The 25,345-nt window shown below is 39.4% G+C and overlaps 1 long non-coding RNA gene across 1 annotated transcript in view; it reads left to right on the forward strand.

Moving 5' to 3' along the window:
• Positions 1-24,731, forward strand: part of LOC116763463 — a 72,910-nt gene extending 48,179 nt beyond the window's left edge. Inside the window, exon 3 of the long non-coding RNA XR_004352531.1 lies at positions 19,085-24,731. This is a non-coding gene — a long non-coding RNA (uncharacterized LOC116763463). The remainder of the gene's footprint in view (positions 1-19,084) is intronic.
• Positions 24,732-25,345: the final 614 nt, after the last annotated feature.

Genomic DNA, 25,345 nt, shown 5'->3' on the forward strand with positions numbered 1-25,345 from the left:
TTGTGTATACTAGATGGACTTTCTTTCCCTGGCTCTCAGCCCTGTCTGGACCAGATTCTGTCTCCACTCTACCTGTACCCCCCCCCCCCCCCGCCCCCGGTGCTCTAGCCATAATTCTCTCAGGCAGAACTAATTCCTCACATAACTTGCTATTGACTTCAACTCCCCATTTCCTGTCTTAGAGTATAATTTCTCCCTCTCCTTCTCTTTCTTAATTTTTCTTTCTCCCCATTTTCTCTCAGTAAGTTTCTCTATGGCAAGACCTAATTTATCTTCATACTTTACAGGACTGCATATAAAAATATTCAGTAAGTGTTCATAGAGTTGAGTTCTATTTAACAGTTGAAATTTTAATTTCCTGTTCTATACTGTAAATTAAATTACCACATTGCTTTTTTCTCCTCAGGTTAATTAAGATATTATTAACAAATAAAAATTGTATATATTTAAGGTGTGCAACTAGATGTTTTGATATATGTATGCATTGTTAAATGATCACCATAATCAAGCTAATTAGCCTATCTTTCACTTCATATAGTTACCTTTTTCTTTTGGTGATAACACTTCAGGTCTATCCTCTTAGTAACTTTTAGGTATACAATGCAGTATTGTTAACTATAGTCACATTGCTGTACATTAGATCTCCAGAACTTATTAATCTTGCATAACTAAAACTTTGTGCCTTTGAGACATCTTCCTATTTTCCCACCCCCCAGCCTCTGGAAACCACTATTCTGCTCTCTACATCTATAAGTTTGACTATTTTAGATTCCACATATAAATGAGATCATAAAGTATTTGTCATTCTACATCTGGCTTATTTCACTGAGCAGAATGTCCTCCAGGTTCATCCATACTGTTGCAAATGGCAGGATTTCATTCTTTTTTAAGGCTGAGTAATATTCCATATTGTATGTATATATCACATTTTCTTTTTTTTCTTTCCCAGTCTTACTGAGGTATAATTGATATATAACACTGTATTATTTTTAAAGTATACAACATAATGATTACCACAATAAGTTTGGTTAACATTCATCACCTCTTGAAGTTATAATTTTTTTTGTTTGTTTTTGTTTTTGTTTTTTGCGGTACGTGGGCCTCTCACTGTTGTGGCCTCTCCCGTTGCGGAGCACAGGCTCCGGACATGCAGGCTCAGCAGCCATGGCTCACGGGCCCAGCCGCTCTGTGGCATGTGGGATCTTCCTGGACTGGGGCACGAACCCGTGTTCCCTGCATCGGCAAGCGGACTCTCAACCACTGTGCCACCAGGGAAGTCCCAATTTTTTTTTCTTGTGATGAGCGCTTTTAAGATGTACTCTCAGCAACTTCCAAATACACAATACATTATTGTTAACTATGGCCACCATGCTGTACATTACATCCCCAGAACTTAATTATCTTATAACTGGAAGTTTGTGCCTTTTGATCATCTTCACCCATTTCTCCCACACACCACCCCAATTCTTCTGGCAACTACCAATCTGTTTTATGTTTCTGTGAGTTCATTTTTTTTTATAGATAGATTCCACATGTAAGTGAGATCATACAGTTTTTGCTTTCTCTGTCTGACTTATTTAACTTAGCATAATGTCCTTAAGATCCATCCATGTTGTTGCAAATGGCAGGATTTCCTTCTGTTTCATGACTTACTAATATTCCATTAGGTATATAACATCTTCTTTATCCACTCATACATGAATAGACACTTATGTTGTTTCTGTGTCTTGGCTATTGTATATAATGCTGCAGTGAACATGGGGATGCACATAGCTCTTATAGCTTGTCTTTTGGATGATAGCCATTCTAATAGGAGTGAGGTGGTATCTCATTGTAGTTTTGATTTGTATTTCCCTTATGATTAGTGATGTTAACACCTTTTCAAGAACCTGTTGACTATTAATATGCCTTCTTTGGAAGATTGTTCAGTTTTTCTGCCTGTTCTTAAATGAAATTGTTTGATCTTTTGCTATTGAGTTATATCCATTCTTTATATTTTGTATACTACCCCCTTATCAGATATATAATTTACAAATATTTTCTCCCAGGTTGCTTTTTCATTTTGTTGATAGTTTCTTTTGCTATGCAGAAGATTTTAAGTTTGATGTAGCCCCGCTCATTTATTTCTTGCTTTTGTTGCCTTTGCTTTTGGTGTCAAATCCAAAAATCATTGCCAAGTCCTACCTATGCCAAGGAGCTTACCCCTTGTGTTTTCTCCTAGAAGTTTTATGATTTCAAATCTTATATTCAAGTCTTTAATTCAGTTTGAGTTGATTTTTGTGTTTGGTGTAAGAGAGTGGTACAGTTTCATTCTTTTGCATGTGGCTGTCCAGTTTTTCCAACACGATTTATTGAAGAGACTATCCTTTGCACGTTGTATATTCTTGGCTCCTTTGTCATAAATTAATTGACCATATATATGTCAAGTATGTTTATTTCCAGGCTCAATATTCTATTCCATTGAGCTATGTGTCTATTTTTATGCCAATACCATGCTGTTTTGATTACCATAGCTTGAAAATATAGTTGAAATTAGGAAGTGTGATGCCTTCAGTTTTGTTTTTCTTTCTCCAGATTGCTTTTGTTATTCTGAGTCTTCTGTGGTTTCATAAAAATTTTAAGATTGTTTTTTCTATTTCTGTGAAAAATGCCATTGGAATTTTGATAGGAATTGATTTGAATCTGTAGACTGTAAAATGAACATTTTAACAATATTAATTCTTCCAATCTTGTTAATCTCTTGCTGTGTGCTAATATGCATGGCTTGGCCCAACACACTGTAGTGATACCACTAAATTATCCTGGTAGCCATCTGAACTGGTACCTAGATCCTTGAAAAAGCCCTTTTTCAGCCTCCTAGTTTCAGCTAGTCATGCTCAAAATGCCATTTTTATGTTTCATTATGAACATTTGTCTCATTGCTTTGCAGTAATTTGCATACATGGCCACCACTGGACTTCTGAGGCAGGAGTCACAAACAGCCTGTCCATCTTTGGCCATCAATAACTCTTAGTTATCTGAAGTGTCAGACCTGCTGATTTTTTATTATCTGGGAAAGCTGATAGCTCCTGCATGTCCCCCAGGATCAGTTTTTGATGCCCAGAGAATATGAACCAATATGAACATTTACATAAGCTACACTTGATAAAGTGATTCTTTTGGGAATCCTAGGCATGGTATTTTATTAGCCACGTGTAAATGGTATCTAACTTGTTTATTTTAATCACCTTATTTCTGCTCTTCTTTTATGATTTTGAAAAGGAAGGAATAGATCTCTATGTGAAATTATAAATATGTTTTCTTCTTGGCTTAAATTAAACAAATGCAATAGGAATTTTCTACTAATAAACTGTGACCACCTTTGAGTTCTCAAGTAACATAAATGTGACACAAGAATTCTCTAGAACAGAGGGCTTCAAACTTTGTTGACTGCATACACATATCTGTAAAAATAGTTGAGCATATATCCCAAATATAAATTTCTTAAAATATTAATGTTTTAATTTAATTTAATGGTACTTATATAGAATTTACTATGTTGAATGCACTGTTAGAGTTTCACAAATTTTAACTAATTTTTCTTCATAACAATCCTGTGAAATTGGTGCTATTATTATTACCATTTCACATATAAAGAAGTTGAGGCAAAGAGAGATTAAATAAATTGTCCATGTTAAAACAGTAGTAAGTAGCAGAGCTTGGCAGTCTGGTTCCACGTTCATGCTGTTAATCAATCCATTAACCTGCCTTTATAATAAATAAAAAATAACTATAATGAATAATGCTATTATCTTTCATACATTAAAAAACAAAATAAAAATTTAAAAGAATAAGGCAAAGGGGAATGAAAATGTTTAAAAATGTCAGGTTAATTGTAAGAGCTGTATGTTATCAATGACTAAATATCATAAGAAAGAATATATACACAAAAACATTTGTAATTGAATGATTGTGGATATAATTTAAATTGTTGATTGTTAATTTCAAATTTTTTGACCAACTCTTTATCTGATCTAATTATGTCATCTTTGTTTTTAACCTCATTATATGGCCAATGAAGAACTTATACCAGGAGTAGAACTTTCCATGATGCCATTTCCTTGTTCACTTACATCTTTGTATCACTAGTATTATCTTTAACATGTAGTGCCTTTGTGGGAATATTTTAAGGTAATTTGTCCTTCTTGTGAAGGTTAGTTTAGATAAAACTCAACAATATAATCTGCAAATCCTCCAAACTGGTCCCTTGTAAACCATTCTAGGGTGTGCATACTGAAATCAGAGAATAAATGCATGAGGGCACCACCATTTAGCCCTCTGTGCCTGGATCCTTCACACTCCCTTCAGGACATTTTGCTGACGGTATGAGATTTGAGGCCTCTGGCCCTACTTACTGAACAAGGATGCAGTGATAATCCATACATTAAATATAGACTCATTTTAGTTTTTATTTTTAGAAAAAATAGAAATGGAAATTCTAATATTTTTCTGTACATATCCCCCAAAGGATTGTCTTGTGCTTTTCCTGGGGGTATGCACATCCTCCTCTTGGTTAGAAAACCCTTTAATGCAGATAAAGAGGTTACCTAAATGTAAGGACTCAAATGTGAAGTCATCTGAATATAAGGACTCAACTATGAAGATACTATTATGGCTCAGAGAGGCAAAGGAGGGCTTGCAAACATGAAGTACAGTAGAGCTGCAGCAGAAGTCTGGCCTACAAATAAAGATACATATTGTTAACCTACTAAAAAGTGAGAAAAGTTTAAGTTGCCCTAGCTCTTTCTGGTAAAAAAATCTTTTTTTTCTTCCTCCCTCCCTCTCTCTCTCCTTTGTTTGTTTCCTTCCTTTCTCTCTTTCTCTCTCTTCCTTCCTTCCTTCCTTCTCTTCTTTCTTTCTCTTTCTTTCTTTCTTTCTTTCCTCCCTCACTCTCTCCCTCCCTCCCTCCTTCTTTTCTTCCTTGTCTGTCATTTCCTTCATGGTTATGTTTATTCTTCAATTCATATCTTTTGGTTGAGCTCTACAGGCACATTGTGAAGTTAACAAAATTGGACACACCCCATTGCTTCTCTCTTTACATTACTGGGCTGGGATCCTTCACTTACTTCCATGCACTAATGAGTCATGAAATATTAACTTCTGCTCATATAATGCAGGGAGGCCATTGGGGATTTGTCTGAACAATTGAGAGAGGAATGGAGTGCTTGTCTTACAAATTAGTTCGCTGAAATACATGAGATTTTTCTTCAGGAAAAAAAACCCAAAACCCAACAGTCAAAAAAGTTGTATGACAAGAAATAATTGCACAGTTTAAACAAATAACTTTTAGATAAGTATGATATTATTTAGTCACTATTTAGATAGAGGAGATACCATGTTTTAAAAAATAATAAAATGCTAATTTCTCTGTAAATTGCATGATCTCTATAGTTTTTCTCTTTCTCACCAATCTGAGCAAAGAAATTTCTCCCTAACAGTTTGATGTTTTTCACTTTCCTAACTGAAGACTTTATTCTGCCTTTTTGTAGTTCAAGAAATTTATCTCAGAGCAATGAATAAGTCTGTCATTATCCAAATGTAAGCATATTTGCATCTGTTTGGATAAATCAAAACTGAAAGTATCACAGGGAAACTGAAAATTCTCTTTTGTTTGTTTAAATTTAAATATGGGTAGATAAAATATAATTTCAAAAGGACACTTCCTTAAATCTGAAGTGTTATTACATCCTCTATAGTGCAAAGATATTTTTGATAGATGTTGACCAATGCAGAATGAGTGGCACAATTGAATAAAGTCACAAGTTATACTGTTTTTGTAATGTATTCATCATCCATTTTCACTAAGAGCAAATGGCACAAATATTCCTTGAAAATACAGAGTTTGACTGCTTGATTCATACTCACATGTTTTTCAAAATAATTCATGCATGTGAAAAATCAAATAGTATAATGAACTGTTGTCCTCTGCCTGCCCCCTCAAATCCCCAGTCTACTTTTTCAGAGTCAAACATTTTTATTTTTCTTTCAGCTGTTTCTTCTGGCATTTTCCTCCATATTATCTGTTGATTTCCCATCAAGCTAAGGCTCTTAGAATTGGTGTCTTAATTTTTTTCCCCATGCTTTATTTTCCGGCCCAATACCCTTCTTTTTTTTTACATCTTTATTGGAGTATAATTGCTTTACAATATTGTGTTAGTTTCTGCTGTATAACAAAGTGAATCAGCTATATGTATACATATATCTCCATATCCCCTCCCTCTTGCGTCTCCCTCCCGCCGTCCCCATCCCACCCCTCTAAGAGGTCACAAAGCATGGAGCTGATCTCCCTGTGCTACACAGCTGCTTCCCACTAGCTATCTATTTTACATTTAGTAGTGTATATATGACAATTCTCCTCTCTCACTTCATCCCAACTTCCCCTTCCCCCACCACAGTGTCCTCAAGTCCATTCTCTACATCTGCATCTTTATTCCTTTCCTGCCCCTAGGTTCATCAGAACCTTTTTTTTGTGTTCCATCTATATGTGTTAGCATACAGTATTTGTTTTTCTCTTTCTGACTTACTTCACTCTGTATGACAGACTCTAGGTCCATCCACCTCACTACAGATAACTCAGTTTCATTTCTTTTTATGGCTGAGTAATATTCCATTGTATATATGTGCCACATCTTCTTTATCCATTCATCTGTCAAAGGACACTTAAGTTGCTTAGATGTCCTGGCTATTGTACATAGTGCTGCAGTGCACATTGTGGTACCTGTCTCTTTTTGAATGATGGTTTTCTCAGGGTGTATGCCCAGTGGTGGGATTGCTGGGTCATATGGTAGTTCTATTTTTAGTTTTGTAAGGAACATACGTAGTGTCCTCCATAGTGGCTGTATCAATTTACATTCCCACCAACAGTGCAAGAGGGTTCCCTTTTCTCCACACCCTCTCAAGCATGTATTGTTTGTAGATTTTCTGATGATGGCCATTCTGACTGGTGTGAGGTGATACCTCATTGTGATTTTGATTTACATTTCTCTAATGATTAGTGATGTTAAGCATCCTTTCATGTGTTTGGTGGCAATCTGTATATATTCTTTGCAGAAATGTCTATTTAGGTCTTCTGCCCATTTTTGGATTGGGTTGTTTGTTTTTTTGATATTGAGCTGCATGAGCTGCTTGTATACTTTGGAGATTAATCCTTTGTCAGTTGCTTCATTTGCAAATATTTTCTCCCATTCTGAGGGCTTTTTGTCTTGTTTATGGTTTCCTTTGCTGTGCAAAACCTTTTAAATTTCATTAGGTCCCATTTGTTTATTTTTGTTTTTATTTCCATTACTCTAGGGGGTGGGTCAAAAAGGATCTTGCTGTGATTAATGACATAGCATGTTCTTCATATGTTTTCCTCTAAGAGTTTTATAGTGTCTGGCCTTATATTTAGATCTTTAATCCATTTTGAGTTTATTTTTGTGTATGGTATTAAGAAGTGTTCTAATTTCATTCTTTGACATGTAGCTGTCCAGTTTTCCCAGCACCACTTATTGAAGAGGCTGTCTTTTCTCCATTGTATATTCCTGCCTCCTTTGTCAAAGACAAGGTGACCAAATGTGCATGGGTTTATTTCTGGGCTTTCTATCCTGTTCCATTGATCTATATTTCTGGTTTTGTGCCAGTACCATACTGTCTTGATTACTGTAGCTTTCTAGTGTGGTGTGAAGTCAGGGAGCCTGATTCCTTCAGCTCTATTTTTCTTTCTCAAGATTGCTTTGGCTATTCAGAGTCTTTTTGGTTTCCACACAAACTGTGAAAAAATTTTTCTCTAGTTCTGTGAAAAATGCCATTGGTATTTTGATAGGGATTGCATTGAATCTGTAGACTGCTTTGGGTAGTATAGTCATTTTCACAATGTTGATTCTTCCAATCCAAGAACATGGTATATCTCTCGATCTGTTTGTATCCTTTTTGATTTCTTTCATCAGTGTCTTATAGTTTTCTGCATACAGGTCTTTTGTCTCCTTATGTAGGTTTATTCCTAGGTATTTTATTCCTTTTGTTGCAATGGTAAATGGGAGTGTTTCTTTTATTTCTCTTTCAGATTTTTCATCATTAGTGTATAGGAATACAAGAGATATCTGTGCATTAATTTTGTATCCTGCTTCTTTAACAAATTTGTTGATTAGCTTTAGTAGTTTTCTGGTAGCATCTTTATGATTCTCTATGTATAGTATCGTGTCATCTGCAAACAGTGACAGTTTTACTTCTTCTTTTCTGGTTTGAATTCCTTTTATTTCTTTTTTTTTCTCTGCTTACCATGGCTAAAACTTCCAAAACTATGTTGAATAACAGTGGTGAGAGTGGGCACCCTTGTCTTATTCCTGATCTTAGAGGAAATGGTTTCAATTTTCACTGTTAAGAATGATGTTGGCTGTGGGTTTGTCATATATGGCCTTTATTAACTCAAGGTAGGTACCCTCTATGCCCATTGTCTGGAGAGTTTTTATCATAAATGGGTGTTGAATTTTGTCGAAAGCTTTTTCTGCATCTATTGAGATGATCATATGGTTTTTCTCCTTCAATTTGTTAACATGCTGTATCACATTGATTGATTTGCATGTATTAAAGAATCCTTGCATTCCTGGGATAAACCCCACTTGAACATGTGTGTATGATCCTTTTAATGTGGTGGTGGATTCTGTTTGCTTGTATTTTGTTGAGGATTTTTGCCTCTATGCTCATCAGTGATATTGGCCTGTAGTTTTCTTTCTTTGCGACATCTTTGTCTGGTTTTGGTATCAGGGTGATGGTGGCCTCGTAGAATGAGTTTGGGAGTGTTCCTCCCTCTGCTATATTTTGGAAGAGTTTGAGAAGGGTAGGTGTTAGCTCTTCTCTAAATGTTTGATAGAATTCACCTGTGAAGCCATCTGGTCCTGGCCTTTTGTTTGTTGGAAGATTTTTAATCACAGTTTCAATTTCAGTGCTTGTGATTGGTCTGTTCATATTTTCTATTTCTTTCTGGTTCAGTCTCAGAAGTTTGTGCTTTTCTAAGAATTTGTCCATTTCTTCCAGGTTGTGCATTTTATTGGCATATAGTTGCTTGTAGTAATCTCTCATGATCCTTTGTATTTCTTCAGTGTCAGTTGTAACTTCTCCTTTTTCATTTCTAATTCTACTGATTTCAGTCTTCTCCCTTTTTTTCTTGATGAGTCTGGCTAATGGTTTGTCAATTTTGTTTATCTTGTCAAAGAAACAGCTTTTAGTTTTATTGATATTTGCTATCATGTCCTTCATTTCTTTTTCATTTATTTCTGATCTGATCTTTATGATTTCTTTCATACTGCTAACTTTGGGGTTTTTTTTGTTTTTCTTTCTCTAATAGCTTTAGGTGTAAAGTTAGGTTGTTTATTTGAGATGTTTCTTGTTTCTTGAGGTAGGATTGTATTGCTATATACTTCCCTCTTAGAACTGCTTTTGTTGCATCCCAAAGGTTTTGGGTTGTCGTGTTTTCATTGTCATTTGTTTTTAGGTATTGTTTGATTTCCTCTTTGATTTCTTCAGTGATCTCTTGGTTATTTAGTAGAGTATTGTTTAGCCTCCATGTGTTTGTATTTTTACAAATTTCCTCCTGTAATTGATATCTAGTCTCATAGCATTGTGGTCAGAAAAGATAGTTGATACGATTTCAATTTTCTTGAATTTACCAAGGCTTGATTTGTGACCCAATATATGATCTATCCTGGAGAATGTTCCATGAGTGTTTGAGAAAAAATTTTATTCTGTTGTTTTTGGATGGATTGTCCTATAAATATCAATTAAGTCCATCTTGTTTAATGTATCATGTAAAGCTTGTATTTCCTTATTTATTTTTATTTTGGATGATCTGTCCATTGTTGAAAGTGGGGTGTTAAAGTCCCCTACTATGATTCTGTTAAGCCAGTTTCCCCTTTGTGGCTTTTAACATTTGCATTATATATCGAGGTGCTCCTATGTCGGGTGCATAAATATTTACAATTGGTATATCTTCTTCTTGGACTGATCCCTTGATCATTATGTATTGTCCTTCTTTGTCTCTTGTAATAGTTTTTATTTTAAAGTCTATTTTGTCTGAGAGGAGAATTGCTACTCTAGCTTTCTTCTGATTTCCTTTTGCATGGAATATCTTTTTCCATCCGCTCACTTTCAGTCTGTATGTGTCCCTAGGTCTGAAGTGGGTCTCTTGCAGACAGCATATATTCAGGTCTGTTTTTTGTATCCATTCAGCCAGTCTATGTCTTTTGGTTGGAGCATTTAATCCCTTTACATTTAAGATAGTTATCCATATGTATGTTCCTATTACCATTTTCTTAATTGTTTTGGGATTTTATTTTGTATGTCTTTTCCTTCTCTTGTGTTTCCTGCCTAGAGAAGTTCCTTTAGCATTTGTTGTAAAGCTGGTTTGGTGGTGCTGAATTCTCTTAGCTTTTGCTTTCTGTAAAGGTTTTAATTTCTCTGTCGAATCTGAATGAGATCCTTACTGTGTAGAGTAATCGTGCTTGTAGATTTTTCCCTTTCATCACTTTAAATATGTCCTGCCACTGCCTTCTGGCTTGCAGAGTTTCTGCTGAAAGATCAGCTGTTAACCTTATGAGGAGTCCCTTTTATGTTATTTGTTGTTTTTCCCTTGCTGCTTGTAATATCTTTTCTTTGTATTTAATTTTTGGTAGTTTGATTAATATATGTCTTGTCATGTTTCTCCTTGGATTTATCCTGTATGGGACTCTCTGTGCTTCTGGGACTTGATTGACTATTTCTTTTTCCATATTAGGGAAGTTTTCAGCTATAATCTCTTCAAGTATTTTCTCAGTCCGTTTCTTTTTCTCTTCTTCTTCTGGGATCCTTATAATTCAAATGTTGGTGCGTTTAACGTTGTCCCAGAGGTCTCTGAGAGTGTCCTCAATTCTTTTCATTCTTTTTTCTTTATTCTGCTCTGTGATAGTTATTTCCACTATTTTATCTTCGAGGTCAGTTATCCATTCTTCTGCCTCAGTTATTCTTCTATTGATTCCTTCTAGAGAACTTTTAATTTCATTTATTGTGTTGGTCATCATTGTTTGTTTGCCCTTTAGTGCTTCTAGGTCATTGTTAAACATTTCTTGTATGTTCTCAATTCTATTTCCAAGATTTTGGATCATCTTTACTATCATTACTCTGAATTCTTTTTCAGGTAGACTGCCTATTTCCTCTTCATTTGTTTGGCCTGGTAGGTTTTGCCTTGCTTCTTCATCTGCTGTGTGTTTCTCTGTCTTTTCATTTTGCTTAACTTACTGTGTGTGGGGTCTCCTTTTCGCAGGCTGCAGTTTTCTAGTTTCTGTTGTTTTTGGTGTCTGCCCCCAGTTGCTAAGGTTGGCTCAGTGGGTTGTGTAGGCTTCCTGGTGGAGGGCACTGGTGCCTGTGTTCTGGTGGATGAGGTGGGATCTTGCCTTTCTGGTGGGCAGGACCACATCTGGTGGTGTGTTTTGGGGTTTCTGTGACCTTATCATGAATTTAGGCTTCCTCTCTGCTAATGGGTGGGGTTGTGTTCCTATCTTGCTAGTTGTGTAGCATAGGGTGTCCAGCACTTTAGCTCACTGGTCGTTGAGTGGAGCTGGATCCTAGTGTTGAGATGGAGATCTCTGGGTGAGCTTTTGCCTTTTGATATTACATGGAGTCGGGAGGTCTCTGGTATACCAATGTCCTGAACTCGCTTCTCCCACCTCAGAGGCAGAGGTCTGACACCTGGCTGGAGCACCAAGACCCTGTTAGCCACACATCTCAGAAGAAGAGGGAGAAAAAAAGAAAGAAAAAATAAAATGAAATGAAAGAAAGTTATTAAAATAAAAAATTATTTAAAATGAAAAAAAGAAAGGAAGAAAGAAGAGAGTGACCAAACCAAAAAACAAATCCACCAAGGATATCAGGTGCTAAAAACTATACTAAAAATACAAAAAAACCAAAAGAAACGGACAGACAGAACCCTAGGACAAAATGGTAAATGCAAAGCTATACAGACAAAATCACAGAAAGAAGCATACACACACACTCACAAAAAGAGAAAAAGCAAAAAAATATATATGTCTATTTAGAAAAAAAGAAGGAAGAGAGCAATCAAATCAGTAAACAAATCTACCAATGATAATAAACTCTAAATACTAGACTAGGATAAACATAAAATGGGAAACAAATTAGATGTAGAAAGCAAACCCCAAGTGTACTGTTGCTCCCAAAGTCCGCTGCCTAAATTTTGGGATGATTCGTTGTCTATTCAGGTATTCCACAGATGCAGGTACATCAAGTTGGTTGTGGAGCTTTAATCCGCTGCTCCTGAGGCTGCTGGGAGAGATTTCCCTTTCTCTTCTTTGTTCACACAGTTCCCGGGGCTCAGCTTTGGATTTGGCCCCGCCTCTGCGTGTAGGTCACCTGAGGGCGTCTGTTCTTTGCTCAGACAGGAGGGGGTTAAAGTAGCAGCTGATTAGGGGGCTGTGGCTCACTCAGGCCGGAGGGAGGTAGGGTTACGGAATGCGGGGCGAGCCTGTAGCAGCAGAGGCCAGTGTGACGTTGCAACAGCCTGAGGTGCACCGAGTGTTCTCCCGGGGAAGTTGTCCCTGGATCACGGGACCCTAGTAGTGGCGGGCTGCACAGGTTCCCAGGAGGGGAGGTGTGGATAGTGACCTGTACTTGCACACAGGCTTCTTGGTGGTTGTAGCAGCAGCCTTAGCGTCTCATGCCTCTCTGTTGTCTGCACTGATATCTGCAGCTTGCACCCATCTCTGGACCTCATTGGGCGGTGCTCTGAATCCCCTCTCCTCATGCACCCCAAATAATGGTCTCTTGTCTCTCAGGCGGGTCCAGACTTTTTCCCGGACTCCCTGCTGGCTAGCTGTGGCGCACGAGCCTCCTTTAGGCCGTGTTCATGCAGCCAACCCTTCTGGCTTGCAGTGTCCTGGGACCCCTCTCCCTGTGGTCTGACCTCCGAAGCCCGAGTCTCAGCCTCCAGCCCCTGCCCGCCCCGGCGGGTGAGCAGACGAGCCTTTCGGGCTGGTGAGTGCCGGTCGGCACCGATCCTCTGTGCGGGAATCTCTCCGCTTTGCCTTCCGCACCCCTGTTGCTGTGCTCTCCTCCGCGGCTCCGAAGCTTCTCCCCCGCCCACCTCCCATCTCCGACAGTGAAGGGGCTTCCTAGTGTGTGGAAACATTTCCTCCTTCACAACTCCCTCCCAGAGGTGCAGGTCCCATCCCTATTCTTTTGTCTCTTTTTTCTTTTGCCCTACCCAGGTACATGGGGAGTTCCTTGCCTTTTGGGAAGTCTGAGGTCTTTTACCAGCATTCAGTAGGTGTTCTGTAGGAGTTGTTCCACGTGTAGATGTATTTCTGATGTATTTGTGGAAAGGAAGGTGATTGCATCTTACTCTTCCGCCATCTTGAAGGTCTCTCAGGACAACTTTTAAAATTTAGTGCATATCCAAAATTTCACTTTCCCCTCACATTTGAGTAACACTTTTGCTGGATATTCTATTTTAAGTTAAAGTAATTTTTCCTCAACATTTTGAATGCATTGCATTTCATTTTAAATACAGGTGTTCTGTATGTGACCAGATTTTTACTCTGGAAGATTTTAGATTCTTCTTTTTATCTCTGGCACTCTAAAACGTCATCAAGATGTGCCATAAATAGGTCTTTTCTCCTTTATGTATTGAGTAATCAGTGGGACATTGTAAACTCATGTCCTCTGTAAACTCATGTCCTCAAGTCCTTGTATATTTCCTTATATAATTCTCTTTTGATGAATTTCTCCTCTCCAGTTGTTTCTGTTCCACCTTTCTGTAACTCCTATCATTCAGATGTTAGACCCGATGGATTAATCCTGTAGGTCCCTTTTCTCAAATATTTCCCAACTCTTTGTCTAATCATTTTTATATTCTGAGAGATTTTGTTTACCGTGTCTTCTAGATTTTTAATTGGATTTTTTTATGACTCCTATATTTTAATTTCCAAGTGCCCTTTCTTATTTTTGGGTCATTCCCTTTCTTGGTGGTTTTTGTTTTTATGGATGGAATAATTTATCTTTCTGCTAATATTAATAATAAAATTTTCTACCTGATTCCAGATTTCCTTCTTTCTGTATGTTTTGGTCTCTCTCTTTCAGAGTGAAGGCTTTTCTCAGATGTTAAGTGATCCCTTGCTGTCTGTTCATATTTAAGAGTGCAGCAGTAAGGAACTGATAAGAAATGGCATGTGAGTCAGTGGGGCTGAGTGGTGCTTTAGGCTTTTCATGAGGGGATCCTTAAATGTAAGTCTTTTCTTGTGGTTGATTGGTTTCTCCAGAGAAAGATCCTCCAGTCTGGTACTTGGGAAATACTTGGTTGCTTGCTCTGGAGATGGATAGAAGATGACTCGGTGGGGTGGGGGTAGGGCATGTCACATCTTTGCCCTCTATTGCATTTAAGTTCCCCAAGTCTACAGCCTTTTCCCAGAGAATTAACCTCTGCTGTCCTGCCTAGTGTAGAGGTGTGGTGGCAGTGGGACTGTTCTGTTTGCCTGGTTAAGAAAGATGTTGGAAGGAACCGGTATATAGACTTAACCAGTATTTGTATTCAGCTTGTGTATTATATCTACCTTCTGATATTTCTGAAGTATCAAGTATGGTGCCTCCAATTCTTTGGTGTCTCAGGGGTTCTACAGATGAATTCACTCGCTCAGCTCTCATCAGCTGCCATCTCTGCAGAGACTTTGGATTGGGTCTTCTTTTTCCCTGTTAGATCAATTACCATTCTCCATGTGCTTTCCACCTGCAATATATTTGTTAAAATATCTCATCTACTGATGCATCTCCTGCTGTTCTTGTCCTTGTGCTGTTTTCCCTTTTTATTCCTTTGCTGTCTTTTTGGAGGTATCTCAGGAGACAGAGAAGAGTACTGCATGTGGTCATTCCATTCTGTTTAATTAGACTTTGACCCTTTTCAAAGGCTCTGAACTTTCCCCCCTCACTGTTACTGTACTTGTTAGAGCCAAAGTTAGTGCCATTTTTTAAGTTCTAAGTTCTCCCTCAGTGGTCTCACTCAGAAAGTTCATTATCCTATTTTTAAATTCCCTCAGGGTTTATTACTGTACCCGCAGTGCAATCTTAGGCTCTTCGAAGACAAGAATACAGTTTCCAATTATGCAAGATAAGAGCTCCCTAACTGGTGTGCTGGGACATACTGGTATACTACAGATGAATATGGATGTAAGGCGTCTATCCTCTCAGTCCTTGGGAAGCCAGGCTGTTTCTGGGCCTGTGGCCTCATGCATTCCATTTATTGCTATTTGTCATACAAACAGTACCATTTTCTATGTGAGGTATGGGCTGAAAAACGTTGGGAGCACTGCTATAAAGAAATCTAGTTGGTCTTTTCATTTTAGGATTTGACATTTTGGACTATTCAATCCATCTTTACAGACTATGAGGTTTATTCTTTGGTTAATGCATTAATAGAAGTGAAAAGACAAAGTATTCATAAAAAATGTATATATTTAAGTGGATATTTTGGAGTGCATAACTAGATGAATTTAGCATTGATTTACTCTATAATCTTCTGTTTATTAGTATTGGAAATTCACTACAGATAAAGGACATATTTTAAGGAATCATGCTATGTCTTTTTTTTTTTTTTTTTTTTTTTGCGGTACGCGGGCCTCTCACTGTTGTGGCCTCTCCTCTCCCGTTGTGGAGCACAGGCTCTGGACGTGCAGGCTCAGCAGCCATGGCTCACGGGCCCAGCTGCTCCGCGGCATGTGGGATCTTCCTGGACCTGGACACGAGCCCGTGTCCCCTGCATCGGCAGGCGGACTCTCAAGCGCTGCACCACCAGGGAAGCCCACACGCTATGTCTTAAATCCTAAAGCTGGAAGTCTTCCAGCCTGTATAGACTGGATCCAGGAACTGGAAAGTAGGGGAAAGAGACTGCCTTTGGTTCTTCTAGCCCAGTCTTCTGCCTCTGCTGTTCTTTCTATATATACCCTAACTTTTCTGTCTTCCATAGTCCTAGTTCAAGTGCCCAGTGGGGACTGGTAATCATCAACCATCTTTCAATGTGAAATTCAATCTCCCAGGAGAGAAACTGACTGGCCCGGCTTAAGTGGGTTTCCAAACAATGGCAGTAGTTTCTCTGCGGAAAGTGATCAACCCAAAGTCAAAGAGTATGAACATGGCTGGGTGGTTTACCCCTTTCCACAGGAAAAGAGAGGTTCTCATAGTGGACATAAGGATCAGGCAAACGCTCCAAACATGGCCACTACAAGCATGAAAGCAATTTTTTGCTTTATGACGTGTAGGGTGTTGTATCACCACAAATTTCTCACCACAGTTGCCTCTGGATTTGAATTTATTCATTATTTTCATAGTATCAGAACTGGAAAATATATATATATATTTTTTTTTTTTGCGGTATGCGGGCCTCTCACTGCTGTGGCCTCTCCCGTTGCGGAGCACAGGCTCCGGACGCACAGACTCAGCGGCCATGACTCACGGGCCCAGCCGCCCCGCGGCATGTGGGATCCTCCCGGACCGGGGCACGAACCCGCGTCCCCTGCATCGGCAGGCGGACTCCCAACCACTGCGCCACCAGGGAAGCCCCGGAAAATATATTTTTGAAAAAAAAGATTTTTTGAGAGGAGAACATATTAAAGCCATTGTTGCAGAATGTGGGTGATCAGTCTGTGTGAAACAGTTTCTGGTTAAATTGTAGTGTGGCTGTATACAAGGAAACTGCTTATCTGTATGTGGCTTGTACAGGGTCTGAAAACAGTGGGCTGGATAGATTGGAAAGTGGTGAGATGAGAGGCAGGGGAGCCTTAAATTGCAATCACCCATAACAAAAATAATGAAGTACAGGAATAAGCCAGAGAAGTGGGGAATGGAGGATGGGGGACTAAAATGATGGTATTAAAGAGGCAACTTGGTAGGAGATAGTGTTTATTGGTTTGGGCAGTAAAGAAAATGTAGAAAGAAGAGGCCATGTTTTTGACTTGGGCAAGTGAGTGGATGGTGGTGTCATTTGTTGAGATATAGAAAGTAGGAGGGGAGGAGGTAGGTTTTGGGGGAACAGTGAATTTAGTTTTAGACATTTTCAGTTGTAGATTCCTGAAGAGAATCTAGGTTCCAACTGTGTAGTTAGGAATATATATTTATAGCTCAGGAAAAAATTTTTCTACCAGAAACAGAATTAGAATAAGTTATATGTATTTTTATTTCTAAGAATATTTGGAATACCCTATTTTCTAAGTGTCCTTTATTTAAAAATTGGTTAGCTATAGATTTAAGCAATGACATGTTGTCAATAGCATTATTATTTTCACAAAACTTTTATTGATGTATAGCATATACTCAGAAAATTTTCAGTGGATTTTCAAAAATTTATACATCCATGTAACCAGAACTCAGATCGAGACAGAACATTGTCACTACCCTGCCCCCCAGAAGATCATGCCTCCCCCTTCCAGACATGATATCTCCCTAAAGAGTAACCACCATTCAAGATTAGTTTGGTCTGTTTTGAATTTTAATAAATAGAATCATATAGTATGTGCCCTCTCATGTCTGGTTTCTTTTGTCCAACCTGATGTTTTTGAGAGTCAGCCATGTTGTTGCATGTAGCTGAAGTTGTTCATTCTCATGGCTATAAAATATTCCAGATAAAGTTGTGACTATACCCATTTTATTTATCCATTCTACAGGTGATAGACAATTGGATGAAGCAGCATTACTTTTAGGGAGGTAGGTTTTAGGGAGATAGGGAGATAAGTTGAAGCTACCATACTAACATTTTTGAGTGAAAAATGGTAAATGGTGGGCTCTGAGTGTCTTTGGAGTCACTGGAGAAGGGGACTGGACTTCTGCAAGTATGGAGGGTGATAGGTCAACCAGGACATGAAAGAAAAGCTGACTGAGAAGGATTTAAAACCCGGCAACACTCTTGTTACTGTAGTTTACATTTCTGAAATCAATGCCAAGGGGTAAAAAGTCTATCAATAGATTTTCTCTGTCTCGAAACAGTAAATAAGCGAACCACAAATAAAAAAGTGTGAAGAGGCTCTGTTGTTCTCTTGTCATTTGGGACTCAATTTTCCCCATGACTGGATAAAAATGAATTCATTTTGAAAAATAATTTTAAAAAATCCATCTGCTAGGTCTGGTGATAGACATCAGGAGGCCTAAGACAATGATAGTTTGGAATTAAAATAACTTTGGATGTCTCTTTACTATTGGTCATAAAATCATTAAAGACCTGAAGGGATCACTTAAGCACTTCAATTTTACTACATTGCATTTTGTGGGGGATATTATAAGCTATAACTGTAATTGTGGATTGGGAAGTTGCAAAGGACTTGAATATCCCTCACACATGTAAAGATGTAAAGCACTAAAGTCAACTTCTCTGGAGATACCTCCCAGAAAAAACCCCAAACCCTAGAAAGGATATGCCCATCTTTGTCAATCATGTCTCCTACAGGTATCCGTTGCTCTGTTTACTGGTTGATGCCATGAATTGATTCAGGTCTGCCTGAGTTCTTGAAACATTCCTTTCCAAGGCAAGATGTGTAGCCACAGTTCCAGTTTACCATCTGCTTGGACCTGGAAGGAGAGTCTTGTGTTCTGATGAAAACGTTTTCACTGCCCCAGCGATGATCATGGTTACCTCTGTAGATTTTGAGTCCAACGTTCCCAGCCATCTGTGTCTTTCTTCCCTCTTGGCATAGTGTTTGTGGGGCTAGGTAACAGTCTAGTTCAACATTACAGTAGCAGCTTCGCCTGAGAATCTGGTAGTCTGTCTGGTTCTTTCCCAGTATACACAATGGCCAGCATCATGCTGAGAGTGGACACATTGCCTGGATCCCTGAAGCTACTAGAGGGCGGGGACTGGAGTGAATGAGGGAGGTACTTGCTTCACATGCCAAATCTAAAGAGGCATCAAAAAGTTCAGATATCAAGAGAAACAGTATTTTAATGCAATATTGGAATGATCAAAATTAAAATTTTAAATATCCATAATGAACAAAATTTTAAATAATGACAGATCATTATTACTGATTTTTATCTTTTGCCTTAGGCTCCAGTTGACCTTGATGGGGTACTGTTCAATGGTGTGAATTTCCCTTCCGTGAGGTTCCATCTGTCAGACTGAACTCTGCCTGCTTGGAGGTAAGAAATGTCCTAAATATCCCTTTTGGGGGATTAATTTCTTTTATTTTTGTTTACTTAATTTTATTAATGTAGAGTTGACATACAATATTATGTTAATTTCAGGTGTATAACATATTGATCTGACATTTAAATACATTGTGAAATGATCACAAGTCTAGTAAATCTGTCCCCATGCAAGGTTATTACAATATTATTGACCATTTTTCGTATGCTGTATATTATATCCCTGTGACTTATTTATTTATTGTATTAATTGGAAGTTTGTAGCTCTTAATGCCTTTCACCTATTTCACCTAACCCCCACCCCTCTGGCAACCATCAGTTATTCTTTGTATCTGTGAGTCTGTTTCTGTTTTATTTAGTTTTGTTTGTTTTGTTTTTTAGATTCCATATATACATGAAATCATACTATACTTTCTCTGACTTACTTCACTTGACATAATACCCTCTAGATCCTGCCATGTTGTCACAAGCGGCAAGATTTCATTCTATTTTATGGCTGAATAACATTCCATTGTATATATATGCCGCATCTTCTTTATCCATTCTTCTATTGATGGTTGCTCCCGTATCTTGGCTATTTTAAATAATGCTGCAATGAACACAGGGATGCATATATCTTTTCAAATAAGTGTTTTTATTTTCTTCAGCTAAATACCCAGAAGTGGAATTGCTGGATTATATGGTAATTCTATTTTAATTTTTTGAGAACCCTCCATACTGTTTTTCATAGTGGGTGCTGCAGTTTACAGTATCACCAACAGTACCTGAGGGTTTAGGGGTGCTGAACTCTTTTAGCTCTTTCTTTTCTGTCAAACTCTTTACCTCTCCTTCAGTACTGAATGGTAACCTTGCCAGATAGAGTATTCTTTGTTGTAACTTTTTTCCTTTCAGCACTTGGAATATATAGTGCCACTTCCTACCGGCCTGCTAAGTTTCTGCTGAAAAGGCAACTGATAGTATTATGGGAGTTCCCTTGTACATAACTAGTTGCTTTTCTCTTGCTGCGTTTAAGATTCTCTCTGTTTAAATTTTGACATTTTAATTATAATGTGTTTTGTTGTGGATTTCTTTGAGTTCATCTTGTTTGATACTCACTGTGCTTCCTGGACACAGATGTCTGTTTCTTTCCCCAGGTTAGGGAAGTTTTCAGCTATTATTTCTTCACTTAAGTTCTCTGCCTTTTTCTCTCTCTCTTCTCCTTTTGGTACCCCTACAATCAAATATTAGTATGCTTGATTTTGTCTTACAGGTTTCTTAAACTATCATCATTTATTTTTACATCTTTATTGGAGTATAATTGCTTTACAATGGTGTGTTAGTTTCTGCTTTATAACAAAGTGAATCAGTTATACATATACATATGTTCCCATATCTCTTCCCTCTTGCGTTTCCCTCCCTCCCACTAAACTATCATCATTTAAAAAGATTCTTTCTTCTGTTCGACTTGGGTGATTTTTGGTACTCTGTCATCTGGATTGTTGGTCCATTCTTCTGTATCATCGAATCCACTGCTGATACTCTCTAGTATATTTGTCATTTCAGTTATTGTATTCTTCAGCTCTGACTGGTTCTTCTTTATATTTTCTAACTCTTGGAGTTCTAACTGTGCTCATCCATTCTTCTGAGTTCGGTGAGCATCTTTTTTTTTTTTGGTGAGCATCTTTATAATCATTACCTTGAACTCTTTATCAGGATTTTCTTATCTTCATTTTATTTGGCTCTTTTTCTAAGGTTTTGTCTTGTCCCTACATTTGAAGCATATTCCTCTGTCTCCTCATTTTTCCTAATTCTCTGTGTTTATTTCCATGTATTAGGTAAGTCCTTTATGTCTCCTGATCTCGGAGAAGTGGCCCTGTGTAGCAGAGGTTCTGTGCAGCCCAGCAGCACGCTTCCCTCTGACCATCAGAGCTGGAAGCTCCCGGGGTGTCCTCCACATGGGCTGTGTGTGCCCTTCTGTTGTGGTTAGACCAAGCACTGAGAGCACACTGGTAGGTGGGACTGGCCCCCGGCCCACCTGACTGTAGGCCCCCGCCTCGTGTGGTTGCTGCAGGTATTGTGGTGGGTGAGCGAGGACCCCTGGCATCACTGGCTGTGAGGCCCAGCTGTGTGTGACTCCTGCGGGGCTGCTGGTGGGCAGGTCAGGCCCTCAGCACAGCTGGTTGCGAGACCTGGCCGCTTGCCACTGCTGCGGGTGCTCTGCTGGGTGAGGCAGGCTCCCCACACGGCTGTGTGTGAGGCCTGGTTGTGTGTGACTGATGCAGGTGTGCTGTTCGGTGGAGCAAGTCCCTGGCACTAATAGGCTAGAGGGAGGAATCCAAAATGGTGCCTTCCAGTGCTGGTGTCAGCATGGTAGAACAAGATCACAAGACCAGCTGCCACCAGCTTCTCAGTCCCCAGGGGGAGTCCCAGCTGCCTCCTGCCTCTCCAGGAGGCTCTCCAGGATTAGCAAGTGGGGCTGACCCTGGCGCCTTTCAAACTGCTCCTTCTGCATTGGCACTCAGAGTGTGTGAGATTTTGTGTGCACCCTTTAAGAGCAGAGTCTCAGCTTCCTACAGCTCTCTGGGTCTCCCTAATGTAAGCTCAGCTGGTTTTCAAAGTCAGGTATTTTGGAGCTTGAATTCTTGGTACAGGCTTGGGAAGCCCAGCGTGGGGCTCAGATCCCTCACTCCCCAGGGAAGACCTCTGCAGTTGTGATATCCCTCCCCCTTGTGGGTCAACAACCCAGGGGTGTGGGTCCTGACTAGACCCTGTCTCCGCCCCTCCTACCCATCTCATTGTGGCTTCTTCTTTATATCTTTAGTTGTAGAAATCTTTTCTTCTAGTCTTCAAGTTGTTCGCAGAAATGGTTGCCCTGTAAGTAGTTGTAATTTTGGCGTGTCTGTGGGAAGAAGTGAGCTCAGGGTCTCTCTAACTCTGCCATCTTTAGGGATTAATTTCTGATTCAACAAATACTAGTTGAGCATCTAATATGTGCAAAGCATGATGCTACGTTATGTAAAGAGCTAAGAAAAATCTGTAAGTCATGATTCTTGCCTGTAATTGCTTATAATCTAGCAGAAGAGATATGTATTATAGACAGGACCCAAAGTCTTACACACCATGTGAAAAGTACAGAAGCAATGCTATAGTTCAGACGGTGGAGAGTACACTTTGAGCTGGGACAATCAGGGAAAGCTTTTTAGAAAAGGTATCATTTCTAGGGACTATGTAGATATGGTGAAATTTGGACATACAAAGCTAAGGGCAGCAGATATTTCTGTGGAGAAAAATACAGCTATGGGAATACTTAAGGTATACTCAGAAGTGGTGAGAAGCTCAGTTGGTTGGAGTTGTGGGCTTGGAAAAGGAGATGAAGCTCAGGAGGTGAAATGACACAGTTATCTGGGACTTTGACTGGCTTTAGCTTTTAGAATCCCACACGCACATTTTTGAAGGCTGGCATTACTTCCTGATACGACATGTCTTAGTCTGTTTGGGCTGCTATAGACTGGGTGGTTTATAAACAAAAATGTCTTTCTCACTATTCTGGAGGCTGGGTGTCCCAAAGCATGTTCTGGTGAGGACTCTCTTCTGATTTGCAGACTGCTGACTTCTCGTCGCATCCTCACGTCAAGGAAAGAGGCGTGAGCTAACTCTCTGGGTTCTTCTTTTAAGGACAATAATCCCACTTATGAGGGCTCCACCCTAATGACCTAATTATGTCCCAAAGGCCCCACCTCCAAATACATTTTGGATTAGATTTCAAGGTATGAATCTGGAGGGGGGGGAACACAAACATTCAGTCCATAATGGGACACTTTGTTCTTTAAGATTTTAAGACTAAATATCACAGCTACCAACAAGACAAATGGTAGATACAAATGAGTGTTATAAAGATCAATTAAATCATGTGTTATATCAATGTCTCAATGGTTCAAATAGCTATTAGAAGTAAAAGCAGTGCTAAACAAGATGATAGAAATGAAGAATTAGCCCAAAGTCCCTTTGGGGTCTCTGGCAGTCCCTAGCTGATGTGGAGATCAAAGACGTGGATGCACAGCAATATAAGCCCCATAATGTCTCAGCGTAAAAACCAGGATTCCCTGTTCTGTTCTTTATTTGCACTTTGATGCCATTAGCCATACAGATATATCTTTGTTTAAATGCTGGCTAATAGGTTCTGACTAAAGCTAGGGACTGTAAGCCTCTAATTAGCAATCTTAGTGAAAAAGCATTTTCTGGTATAATGCTTATTTGCTCAAAGGCTTCATTTTTTAAAAATAAATTTATTTATTTTATTTATATTTATTTTTGGCTATGTGGTGTCTTCGTTGCTATGCACGGGCTTTCTCTAGTTGCGGTGAGTGGGGGCTACTCTTCGTTGTGGTGTGTGGGCTTCTCATTGTGGTGTCTTCTCTTGTTGCGGAGCACAGGCTCTAGACGCGTGGGCTTCAGTAGTTGTGGCACGTGGGCTCAGTAGTTGTGGCGCACAGGCTTACTTGCTCCTTGGCATGTGGGATCTTCCTGGACCAGGGCTTGAACCCGTGTCCCATGCATTGGCAGGCGGATTCTTAACCACTGCTCCACCAGGGAAACCCTCAAATGCTTCATTTTTAAGCAGTACAGCAATTAGAATCTCCTGTGATAAAACTGAAGTCTGAGCATATTCTTTAAAACGATTGAAAATAAATCCAGATCCAGTTTTAGGAAAGGAAACTGGTCGTCAGATTTAAATCTGTGCCGTATCTTGTGACTCTCCTGTTGTTTTTCCTGTAACCATAAAAAATGCCTTTCTATATATTATTCCCCAAAACCTCTTGTAACTCTCAGACTCCCAAAATATAACACTATCATCTGGGTAGGGCTTTTTATCAATATTTAAGCTCTACTCATTAATTTATGTAAAACAGTGTTCAACCTTGTGTTGGTATCCCAGCTGTAGCTTTTAAACATATATGTATAAAAATCTTTTTATTTGAAAGAAGCATTGTCAGACTCTGCTGGCTTCTCAATCCCTTGGTTAAGAATTTATAAAATCATTGCTTCTAGCAAGATTTTTTTTTTTTTGTCTTAAATTTAGTGTGTTTTTGTGTCTGGATATTCGGCTCTGGATATTCCACATGCCAACACTCCTTAAGAAGAAAACAGAAGGAGAGCAGTGAATGTGCGCTGCAAACAGGGCAGCGGGCGGTGTGGGTCTGCCCCCAGCCCCATGCAGGAGCCAACAGGAGCTTTCTCCCTGGGTTATGAGTTCCTCAGTGTGAGTCAACTCTCCTGAGTGCCCTTAGGGACAGACTAGTTACATGAAAGGGGATTTCACACAGAAATCACTTGTAGTCCAGTAAACAGAGAAACTCAGCGATGGAAGCATTATTTTCCTTTCTCAGCTAGCTATTCAGAAGATAACTTCACAGTTAGGAAGGAAACTTTATTATCAGCTTAAACAAAGTCATCCTTTTCTATTCTATTCTCTTACACATTCTTCATTTCCCACTACCTCTGAAGAAAGGGAACACCACAGAATATATGAGGAAATAATTTTTTATATTGATAATCTCATTCCAAATATGGAAAAGAAAAATTGGACATGAAAACAACACTGCCCATCCTAATGTACCTACAAGGCCCCATTGGCATGTGGCTAGACCCTTAGGCCCCGGGCTGGGGAGTAGGAGAACTGTGAATATTTCTCTTTTGTCAGATGGTTTAATGGTGAGCTTTGTCTGTAGGGGGTGCAGGAGGGGCGCAGGAGGAGAAAGTGTGCCCCTCCTGCCGGGCTTCTGTGGGGCAAAAGGCTTCTCCAGCACCTTGTTTCTGCAGTGTGGGTGGTTCTCCCGGCCTGGTTCTGAAAGTATGGACGGCGTCTGCAGCATGCAGCTTCTCCAGACAATCCCACAGCACCAGTGGCTCCTGCAGTACCCGTTGCCAGGCTCCTGTAGTATGTGGCTTCTCTGGTGTCTGGCGCTGACCGTGCACCACTTCTTTGGCACTTGGCTTTTGTAATACCTGTTGATCAGCAGCACCCAGTGGCCAGCAACTTCCCCTGAGTACTCTTTGGGTGTCTTCTCAGTGTAATGCCACCAGCAAGACACCTCTCCCATTGAATGGCTTCTCCTGGCGCTCTCTTTGGAAGCTTTGTGATGAGTTTGAAGGCACAGCACCTCCCTGTGGATAGTCTTCCCAG

The sequence above is a fragment of the Phocoena sinus genome, chromosome 12 (genome assembly GCF_008692025.1).
Source record: "Phocoena sinus isolate mPhoSin1 chromosome 12, mPhoSin1.pri, whole genome shotgun sequence".
Classification (NCBI taxonomy): domain Eukaryota; kingdom Metazoa; phylum Chordata; class Mammalia; order Artiodactyla; family Phocoenidae; genus Phocoena; species Phocoena sinus.